The sequence below is a fragment of the Etheostoma spectabile genome, chromosome 5, assembly GCF_008692095.1.
Source record: "Etheostoma spectabile isolate EspeVRDwgs_2016 chromosome 5, UIUC_Espe_1.0, whole genome shotgun sequence".
Taxonomy (NCBI): Eukaryota; Metazoa; Chordata; class Actinopteri; order Perciformes; family Percidae; genus Etheostoma; species Etheostoma spectabile.
Window position 1 is genome coordinate 28400481 of NC_045737.1, and position 10921 is coordinate 28411401.

Sequence of the window (10921 nt, forward strand, 5' to 3'; positions counted from 1 at the left end):
ACACAAATCCTCCGTCCAGTGTGGACCCCTGCCCTTCTCCTCTCCTCCTCCTCTCCTCCTCCTCAGTAATTACAACAATCACTCAACTGAAGCCAATACTTCATTAAGGCACAATAAATCAGAAGGGGAATAATGAGGAAAAGTATTCCAAAGTACTAATATGTCAAGTCAGTGGATTATTGTCACCATAATAGCTTCATGTCTGAGTGTCAGCTGAACAAGTAGAAAACAGAGGCAGCAACTGTAGGGACTCATTATCTTGGCATTGGAAGTGGATCATATAGCCTTTATCTAACTATATGTGAAAATGAACTTTTAAAATCTCTCTATAGGCTACGCTTTCAGTAAGATGCTCTACAACTCTAAAAGCATGCATCTACAGTATGTGAGACAACATCTCTATTAACTGTAAAAGTCTCTCTTCCGTCAGCCAACACAAGTCACAAACTAGCCTATAAGTTAGGGATATTACTGGAATATTATATTGATGCCATAGAAGATGCAAAACACTGACAAGCTAAGGAAGCCTCCTAAAAGTTCATTATAGAGCCCACAGACACTCCAGACATGGACATATTACAGGCAAATAATACAAAATCAAAAGATTTCCACCCTTGGAATGGTGCATAGGTCTAACCATGGAATGCTACTATTAATATATCGTAAGTGTGATATTGAGGGCTACATATTACACGTTAAAGTTCCATTCCTGGGCTGTGATCATGGAGCAGTGTTACTGTAGCTACACAGACTACAGTATGAAGCCCGGAGTTGATTCCCTTCCAAATGCTCCAGACCGCAGTGCGCTGTGTTTACACTGCGCGTAATGGAGATAAAGTTGCATCACGTTGAGCCCCTGAAAAGACAACCGACAACACCTAAAGGAGCCGTGTAGACATCGCACTGTATCTGGCGGCGTCCTATTTCCAAGAAAAAGCTGGCTTCGTGGCAACAGTTGGAGATCCGGAGACTCTTCGCTTCCACCTCTGCTTCCTCCGTCTACTTTTCATCCAGCCGTCCTCGCAGCACTGCGGCCAGCATTACGACAAATAACGGCCATAAACTTACCTTATTATTACGGGGATGGTGGTGGTGATTACAGGCAACGCGTCCTGCGCTTTCCTCTCCGTCTCCCAGTCTTTCTCTGACGACAGATCTAGTATCCTTTTCCCCCTCCCTCTCTTCTTTCTCCGTTATCTCGGATTTTGTTTTTTGAATTTGACTTATAAATTATTCCACACCCTCATCAATTTCAGATGAATTCGCCCGCGGCTTCCCTCTTCTCTCCTTTTTTATTTCCTCTACCTTTTCTGTTTTTAATGGTTGGACTATAAGGCAAATCCAGCCATATGATCCTGTCATTCAGTTTGTAACACGGAGGAACTGGCTCTCCGCGCAACTCCCTCCCAAGGCTTTGTAACACGAAACCAGAGGAGGAGGAGGAGGAGGAGGAGGAGTAGAAAAAGGGGGAAAAAAGAAAAGAAAGCGTGAATTTAATCCTCTATCTGGGACGAGAGAATCTATCCGCCTCTCTGCGCACAAGTTTCAGCAGTCCGTACCAAACAGACGTAGTATGCTGCTGGAGTGGTCGTGGCGCTGCGTTTCTGTGCCAATCTCCTCGGGAAATGATGTGTGTGTGTGTGTGTGTGTGTGTGTGTGTGTGTGTGTGTGGTGTGTGTGTGTGTGAGAGAGAGAGAGTATGTGTGAGAGAGAGTATGTGTGAGAGTATGTGTGAGGGTATGTGTGTGTGTTTTTGTGTGTGTGTGTGTGTGCGCCCCCAGCCAACTCCTGCAGTACGCCTCACAGCAGAGACCTGGGAGGATTTAAAAAAAGGCACCCAAACAGGTCTCCGCCCATTAGCCTCTCGGAACAAGGGCCCCCGGCGCAGACAGGGGCCCCCCAGCCTCTATTACACTGCTTGATTAGAAACGTTTCATTGTGGAGAAAGTGAAGGTCTGTTTTGGCAAAGTGCTTCCCAACCCGGGGTCTGACCCAGGGCGGTTCTAGGATCAGAGCTTCACACCCTGGAACCTTTATTCTACTATATTTACTGTGCATTTTAACATCACTTTGGAGCATCATGGCAGTGGAAACGCTGAATAATGTAATTATAATAATAATAATAAATAATAAATAATGAAAACAAGAAAGGACATTGCATATTTATCTACGTAAAAGCAGACACTTTTTAAAATGCAGTATCATTCACTTTTGAAAATGAGAGATTATGCGATTTTGACAAAGGTTTTTCTGAATGACCCAGACATCTAGATTCTGGGTTTAGTTTCACGATGCTGTGATGACTACAACTCCTTAGATTAACAACAGATTGTTTTTGGGTACTGGGAACAAGTTCAGGGGTGCAGCCCCCCCCCCAAAAAAGGGCTAAACTTGCCAGTGGTCTGACCTGAGTCGGCCAGAGGGGTTTTATGACGGGGCTGGCTGGGCTGGAGAGCAGCTTGGTGTAAGAGAGCCCATTGTTAGACTGGAGGGTCTGGTTCTTCATCCAGTGAGCAAGGCATCAGCTCCAGAAACGCCCCGGTCTCCTTCTGCAGCAGAGAGAACGTTCCACAAGAGATCAATAGGCCACACTATTAATACAGCATTATTATTGTTATTGCACTCAGCTGAGTAAAATGTAATGGTCCAAGGGTAAAATAAGCTGTTGTTTTTAAGTCTTTGGTCTCTTTACAGATGAAGCTTTTTGCCTTTTTCTTTGTCTGTTCTATTAATTTCTTTTTCTTTTTTAATCAATAATCCGATTTCTAAAGCCTTTGTTCCACATGACAACATTTTGCTCTGTGTGTATGTGATGAGAACCTGTATAACATATGTTCATCGAGTGTTCTTCAGACATGTATTGCTACATATCTGCTGCTATAATTATAAATGTACAGTCCCATAAGAAGATATATGATAGATGTATGACATATGCTATCAGTGGTGAGATCTTTTCATTGAAACGCAGCAATGTCACACTGTTAAAATTACAGGTGAAAGTCCCACCTTCATTATTTGTGGTTGGCCCGCAGCAATGCCAATGCCAGCCCTATAAACCCGACGGTCTGTCCCCGAGTCACTGAGCCACTGGTCACCTTTACAGTCACATATTCTGACGCACATGTTAAAGTATTCGCCACAGAAAAGCTGAATGGAAAAGGGAAAATTGCTCCAAAAAGGTTTTTAACGCTCGCTTTAGGTGTTTTTTTGCCTTTGTCGACAAAGACTTGATGGGCTAAATGGAGCCACACACACACCACACACACACACACACACACACACACACACACACACACCACCACACACACACACACACACACACACATACGACACGTACTGGCTCTGCCATTCTCTAAACGAGATACGCTACACTTATAGCAAAGGGTGAGTAAACAGTTGGAAGGCCAGTGAAAATGTAACAGTGGTTCCTAATTTTTTATTTCTGTTACTTATTCAGACTCTTATTCATACTCAGTGCCGACTGATTTGATATTGGAGCGCTGCTCGGGTGGAGGCGGAGACGTCACGCGTCATAGCGTCACGCCGGAAAAAAGGGCCCGGAAATCAGCGCATCACTCCATCACTGCCAATCGGAGCAGGAGCCGATAAACACCTGCGCCTGCTGCAGAGGCAGAACGCTGACTGGGAGCCGGTCCTCTGCAGACAACAGACAGATCTCAGCAGGGGTGAGTATGTTCGTTGCCCAGTGGGAAAGGGGTATTAGCAGCTGGCTGAGACAGAGTAGCAGCGGTACCTGGAGGACAGGAGGAAGGCCTGGCTCTGTGTTCTTCATCTTTCCCAACTCCAATCAATATTTTGATGTCAGGAACAGTATTTATTTAACTGACATTTTACATTTTTGTCTCTGGTGAGATCATATTGGGACTTTCATGTTGCTGCTCTAGAAACAACGTTTAGTTGTATTTGAAATATAAATACAATCCACAATCTAATCCGTGCCTAATTTATTCTTTAAAAAAAAAAGTATAATACTCCATAATTCAGCACATAAGTCTTGTTGAGCTTCATTGTGCCAAGTTTTTAAGGTTGTTTTCATTTTCATCTGCTGAAGAAGGAAAGTTCCACATTAATCTCAGTTTAACACGTGGAGCTGCAGGCAGATGTTGGGACATCACAACGAGTGTGGTCCTTGTGAAAAAAGAAGTACTGTAGATGGGATTTCAATATTTTTTTGAATGAGGTAATTGCACGTTTTTGTAGGAAACCCAAATCAGACACAAATTACAGGAATAACCAAATAGGAGTATTTCTTGTGTCTTCATACCTCTATCTTTGGATATCCACTAAGAGTGAAGGATTGTATTTTCACATTTCCATATCTTAAAGGTCTGGCCTGTTACTCAAGAGTTTCTCAGTTTGCCGTTCATTGTCCTGACTGAGGACAACAGGGAGAATTAGCTTTTTTGAAAATCAACTCTGAGATTAATTTCCAAAGCCACTCTACTACAGTATAAGCAATCCCATTGGGGAGTGAGCCACCGATCATGTACACACCATCGCTCATGTTGTATATATTGCTCAATACTCTAAAGGGGTCCAGTGATTTAGTATTGCACTTATTTATACATTTGGTGGACAAATAGAGCACATATTTAAAAAAGAATGGTCTAAGTCAGAGGGGTCCAAGTTTTTTCCTAACCAAAACTTAATCTGCGTGGGGGCTGTGGGGCACAGATAAATGTTTATGTTATGACAAATTATATCAGAGGCTGAAATATAAGTACTTTTAGTCCCTTGTATAGGCCAAGCTGAAATATACTGAATCCTACATTTCCCCTAATGCAATTGAAAGGTGTCTCTCATTCCCCCTGCCCCCACAGGCTTAGATAACCCCAATCATGTCATCAGGTTATCTTTTCAGACTTTAAAGAAAGCTCCATTCAGAGTAACCGAAAACATTACCCAGCTGTTTTTAACAAGCTAAGTAGCCTTAATGTGAGCTGTACTAAATGTGTGAAAATGGTGGAATGCCCCTTTAATAACTAAATGTGTGACAACAATGGTATTTTGGAAGCAGGGGAAACATTGCAGAACACAAAGTGAAACATAATAACGCCAGGAACAATGCTTCAACACATGAAATTAGACATTTCTTCATCCATTTGTTGCCCCACGGCATGCTGGGAGGATTCCCTTCAGGGTTTCAACCCTACAAACTGAGTTTAGGTTTCCTACAACAATAAAGACATCACTGTAAAGTGTTGGAATCCAAAACATACAGTAAGTGAACAACAGCATACGTCTTCAGTGTGTTTTTATTGCTCGTGCTCAGAATAATTATTACTATTATTTTGAATGTGCAGTTCGTACAGAAAAGGCTAAATATCTGAAAAACAAATAATAATCCTGTGCAGACGAGACATAAACATGAAAGAACACTCAAGACATGGGATTATGATCCAAAGATTAAGTGTGCAGATTAGAAGGCTAGAATGATAATCTCTATGGATTAGCATAGAAAATATTGCACGTTCTTTTGGTTTTATGTGGTAAGTATCGATGCAGCTGCACACAGCATGAGGCACAAATTAATAAACTAAGGCTGACAACGGATATCTCCCAAACACAAACATCTTCCATTTACCTGGCTACATTCTAGCCTGGTCTCTGGTCCATAAACCTGGTCCTACCAGACTCTGGTCCATAGCCTGGTCCTACCAGACTCTGGTCATTAGCCGGTCCTACCAGACTCTGGTCAGTAGCCCGGTCCTACCAGACTCTGGTCCATTAGCCCGGTCCTACCAGACTCTGGTCCAGTATCCCGGTCCTACCAGACTCTGGTCCATCAGCCTGGTCCTTCCAGACTGTGGTCCATCAGCCTGGTCCTACCAGACTCTGGTCTATCAGCCCGGTCCTTCCTGACTCTGGTCCATCAGCCTGGTCCTACCAGACTCTGGTCCATCAGCCCGGTCCTACCAGACTCTGGTCCATCAGCCCGGTCCTACCAGACTCTGGTCCATCAGCCTGGTCCTACCAGACTGTTCTCCATCAGCCCGGTCCTACCAGACTCTGGTCCAGTAGCCCGGTCCTACCAGACTCTGGTCCATTAGCCCGGTCCTACCAGACTCTGGTCCATCAGCCCGGTCCTACCAGACTCTGGTCCATCAGCCCGGTCCTACCAGACTCTAGTCCATCAGCCCGGTCCTACCAGACTCTGGTCCATCAGCCTGGTCTTACCAGACTGTGGTCCATCAGCCTGGTCCTACCAGACTGTGGTCCATCAGCCTGGTCCTACCAGACTCTGGTCCATTAGCCCGGTCCTAACAGACTCTATTCAGCAGCGTTGCCACAGCGGACTGAATGGCTTCGCTCGCATCTTTCTCCGCCGCCATTACAGAACTACAACTCAAACTAGATCACAACCTCAACGCCATCGCTCTCAGCCGCTCCCTCTGTTCTGATTGGACAGGTAACGCTTGGCCGGAGGAAACCGGCGAATATACCACAAACCCAGATGGCGTACTGAAGGAAAATGTAAACTGAGAGGAAGTACGTAGGAGGGTGAAGCCAGTCTAACTACATTCAGCATTTCAACTGGTCCCGCCGTCTGTAAACGTGGCTCGAGCTAATTTACATGCTGCCTGATGGAAAAGCTGGGAAGATAGTCCCAAATCCTCACGCAGACAGATTACCAAATAAACAATATTGAATTATAATGTTCATAGTCTCTCACACACACACACACACACACAACACACACACACACACATACACACACACACACACACACACACACACACACACACCACACACACACACACACACACCACACACACACACACACACACACACATCAGGCTGCAGACGCTGTGGCACAGATTTGTTTGGTTGAGAGTTAATGAGTTTGGATTCAGGACACTAATTTGGAGTCAGACTCTCATTCGGCAGTGTGTTAAAAACAGCTCAGTGATGAAAAGCAGAAGTAGCACGGCCTCGGGCCACATCAAGAGACACTGCTGAGAGAATGTGGGTTTTGCGCTAGAAAGCTGTTCTTAGTGTGGTGGATTATGGCCTTCTAGGAATTCAAATAAAAAGACAAGATTCGTAAACTAGGAAACCTAAGTAGACCTTGACCTCCCCTCTATCTCTCCCAGTCAATAACATTTAAAAAAAAAATGAAACACTATGACTAAAATGAATTTGCAGGGATTATTATCACCTACGACTGGATAAAATAGACTTGAGATGTATTATGTGAAGAAGCAGTCATGTGTGAAGCTCCATGCCTGCCCTCCAGTTCAATCTGTTATTGACGTACTGTGCAGCCTATTCAGCAGACGGCGTGGAATAAATAAGAGTTTCAGTGTACCGAACAACTTTATATGGTTTTTTTACTTGTTCTCTTACTCAATTTCCTATACGCTGAGCCAGTTTCATGGCCCCCAGGCCTGTGAAAGCCATTCTTACTTTAGAAATCCATGCTGCTGATTGGACAATATTGCAGTCTCTCTGCCATGCTTGGAGTCTTTACATTTGTCCAAGAAGCAACTCCAGCTTCATATATCACGGCAATATTCAATTCATTGTTTTCAGCTTTTAGTGAGATGGTCCGAAATGTTGTGAAATGTTTCAACAGTCTACCAGAGAGCACGTTCCGAGTTTGTTTGGCTCCCCCTAACCTTTAAAAAGGCATCACGTTTCATGGCATACTGCACTGCAATTTAGTTCACACCTCCACTCCAATAGGAGTTTTTATTCCCCTTTTTTGGGGGTTTTATGTTCCAACACCTGCAGTGGGTGTGAAGGAGCACTCAATTTGTCAGCGTTTTTGTTTCAGTCAACGTACAGCCGTCAACAGATTGAAAGCAAAAACGTACTCACATGCGGCAATGCCATTGCTTTGAGCAGAAGGCCTTGGTAGTGTGAAAGCATAAATTATAGACTAATGGCTGACGGAGAGGCAGAGAAAGATAGCAGCGGATAGCGAGTCAGCAGCTCCGAGCTCTCGCTTACTCGTTTTTTTACTCGCAGCATCTGACAAACAATAACAAGGATACGCGGGTAATTACAGCATTCCATTAGCATGTTTTTTTTTTTAGAAATTAATATGAGAGGATAAAACGATTCAAATCTGCATTTTGCTTTGGAAGAGCTTCCATAGAACATTTCGGCATTATAAAAATCTTGAAAGAAATCCCAGGTTTCTTCAGTCTGTCTGACTTAGACTGCACTGAGTTCTACATCATATGCTGAGTTGTGGCCTGATATTAGGGCTGGGCAATAAATTGATATTACACTGACATCAACATGACACAAGTGTTCTGTTCTTCTTTAAAGGCTACAATACAGTAATCTGATGCAATTTTACTGAATTTACCAGACTTACTAGCTGTTTTATTATTTGCCTTTGTCCACTTAATCATTGTATCCACATTATTGAAGATTATTAATCATAACTCTCATTGTGTAAATATTTTGTGAAAGCACCAATAATCAACCCTACGATATTGCCCATATATCAATGTATTTGATCGTGGTGTTTGATTTTTTCCATACCTCCCAGCTCTACCCTCCATATAGACCTATGAGACTCTATTAACCCCCCCCCCCCAACTGACCACATGAATCCAAGCGTGAACACATGACCGTTTGGAGCCCAGAGGACCGTCCTGGCTCCACTTCTCCTCATCTTCTGTACATCAGACATCAGCTGCAACACAGGAAACCGCCATTTATGATTTTCTTTCTGATGACTCAGTGAGTGCATCACTGATGGAGAAGAGGGTGAAAACTTGAGGCTGATGGGAGATTTATTTTTCAGCATTTCCTCCAACTCAATGCAAACAAGGAGCTGGTGGTGGGTGGGTGTGTTTCACTTACTTTTTATTGACTCCTTCCCTTTATGGTCTATGTAAATCCCCACAATCACAGGCTGATCTGTTTTAGCCAAATTTAAAATATGTATTAATTAATTACTTTTTGAAACAAATTCAAGTTTTGAATGAATTCCTGGATACATCTTTTTGATATATCGCTGTCATATGACCCAGATGATGTCATAACACGGGTACATAGCCCATGAACGCAACGCCTCTTTATTATCAAAAGATATGCAGTCCGACCAATAATCACTTTTATGATTAAAATTTGGCATATCTAAAAAAAATCAACGATTACCAGTAATACGCCTTAAGACCTTATTGAGCAATTAATTGTGGTTAAACAGATTATGTAAAAAAACAACTAGACAATTATGTAATAATAGTTACAGCCCTAGCTACACATTGATTCGACCAATTCAGCAGATGAGCACATGGATTTAATAGAAGTTTAGCTTTTGTTTTTGGACTGAAAACGAAGCTGCTCTCACACATAGGGAGAGGAGGAGGATGGCCCAACACCGCCATCACAGACAACATCCCCCCCCCCCCCCCCCCCTCAGATGGATGTCTGGGGGTGTATCATCTCTTTTTCAAGAGGGTCTCCAACAAAAACTCTAAAACACTCTAAAGCACACAAAAAACCAAAAGAGAGAGAGAGAGAGCGAGAGAGAGGTACAACCTAAAAGAGTAGACACAATCAAACGAACAATGATCTCTAAATAGAGAGAGGAACATTGATGGCATAACTAAAAGCACAGGCAATTGGTTTTAAGACGAGAAAAAAACCACTTTTTTAAATTAACAAAATGATGACAGAAAACGGCAGTTAACGATAACCAATTCCAATCAGAAGAATCATGCAACATGAAAGCTTTTTTTCCAACTCATTTAGATACAGGGGGCACAATGTAGACGATCTTATCAGAGCTCCATAGTGAGCAATTTGACAATGAGGCTAGTTAAAGTTAATGCATTAAAAATAAAATGGCACCAGTGAAATAAACATATTATATCTGAGCATGTTGTTTAAGTTCAGTACATACTGTTTAAAATGAACTAGTCCATGTTCATAGTTCACAATTTAAAAAAGTTCCCCGACCGAATAAAGTAATTAGTTTATGGTCAGTTATTCAGTTTTTTTGTATTATTTTTTAAATGGTTGCTCCGAGCTATTCTTTACCGACTCCTACCCATCCATCCCAAGCCCCAAACAGAGGGACTGCCCACTCAAACTCAGTGTATTATTGATGTTCCTTCTTGTTTCTTCAGACTCTGCGGGCACAGTTTGCAAAGAAACGTGGGATTTTCTTTTACATTTAAATCCGTAATAATTGAAAAGTCAAAAATCCACATAAACTGCAGCTTCCTTGGTACAGGTATCTGTGTTGTTGTGGTCTGATTTTCCATCAGCACTAGCCATGCGGGTGTTTCGGTGTCGGCAGGCCCTACATCCTCCCCCTGGGGGCTGTAGAACTCTGCGTGGGCGTCCTTCACTCTTCTCACGTTCAAGGTCATAAGTTACAAATTGAATCGTTCAGTTCACTGTTCTTCAAATACAACTGAGTCAAGAACAACTGAGTATCAATTAGGGCTGGGCAATATATTGATACTATATCAGTACCGTGATATGAGACTAAATATCGTCTTAGAATTTGGACATTGTAATAGGACATGAGTGTAGTCTTTTAATGGTTTTAAAGGCTGCATTACTGTAAAGTGATGTACTTTTTTGTGGCATGGTTATTTCTGTTAGCTTAATAGTTTGATTTGCACTGAGAGATGATTTTATGGAACGTTCCCCATGCATATAGGTCTGGTGAAGGGTATGTGATGATGTGGGGGGGGGGCATTTTAATTCCAAAGGCCAAGGGAACTTTATCAGGTTGCATAGTATCCTGATCCATGAAATAACTCGCCTTTAAAAATAAAAATCTGCCTCTATGGGAATTTAACAAAGGGGGGTGTTTTAGTCAACGTTAGCAGGGGTTCCTATACTCATGAGCACCACTGTATATAGTATTGTGTATTTTATTCTAGTTTTCCCATGCTTTTTGTATACAACTGTAGGTTTGCACGAA

General features: G+C 42.6%; 1 long non-coding RNA gene across 1 annotated transcript in view; it reads right to left on the reverse strand.

Moving 5' to 3' along the window:
- The window catches only part of LOC116689408 (uncharacterized), a 70074-nt gene extending 68453 nt beyond the window's left edge, over positions 1 to 1621 (reverse strand). The window contains exon 1 of the long non-coding RNA XR_004331981.1: positions 1069 to 1621. This is a non-coding gene — a long non-coding RNA (uncharacterized LOC116689408). The remainder of the gene's footprint in view (positions 1 to 1068) is intronic.
- Between the last annotated feature and the right edge of the window lie 9300 nt (positions 1622 to 10921).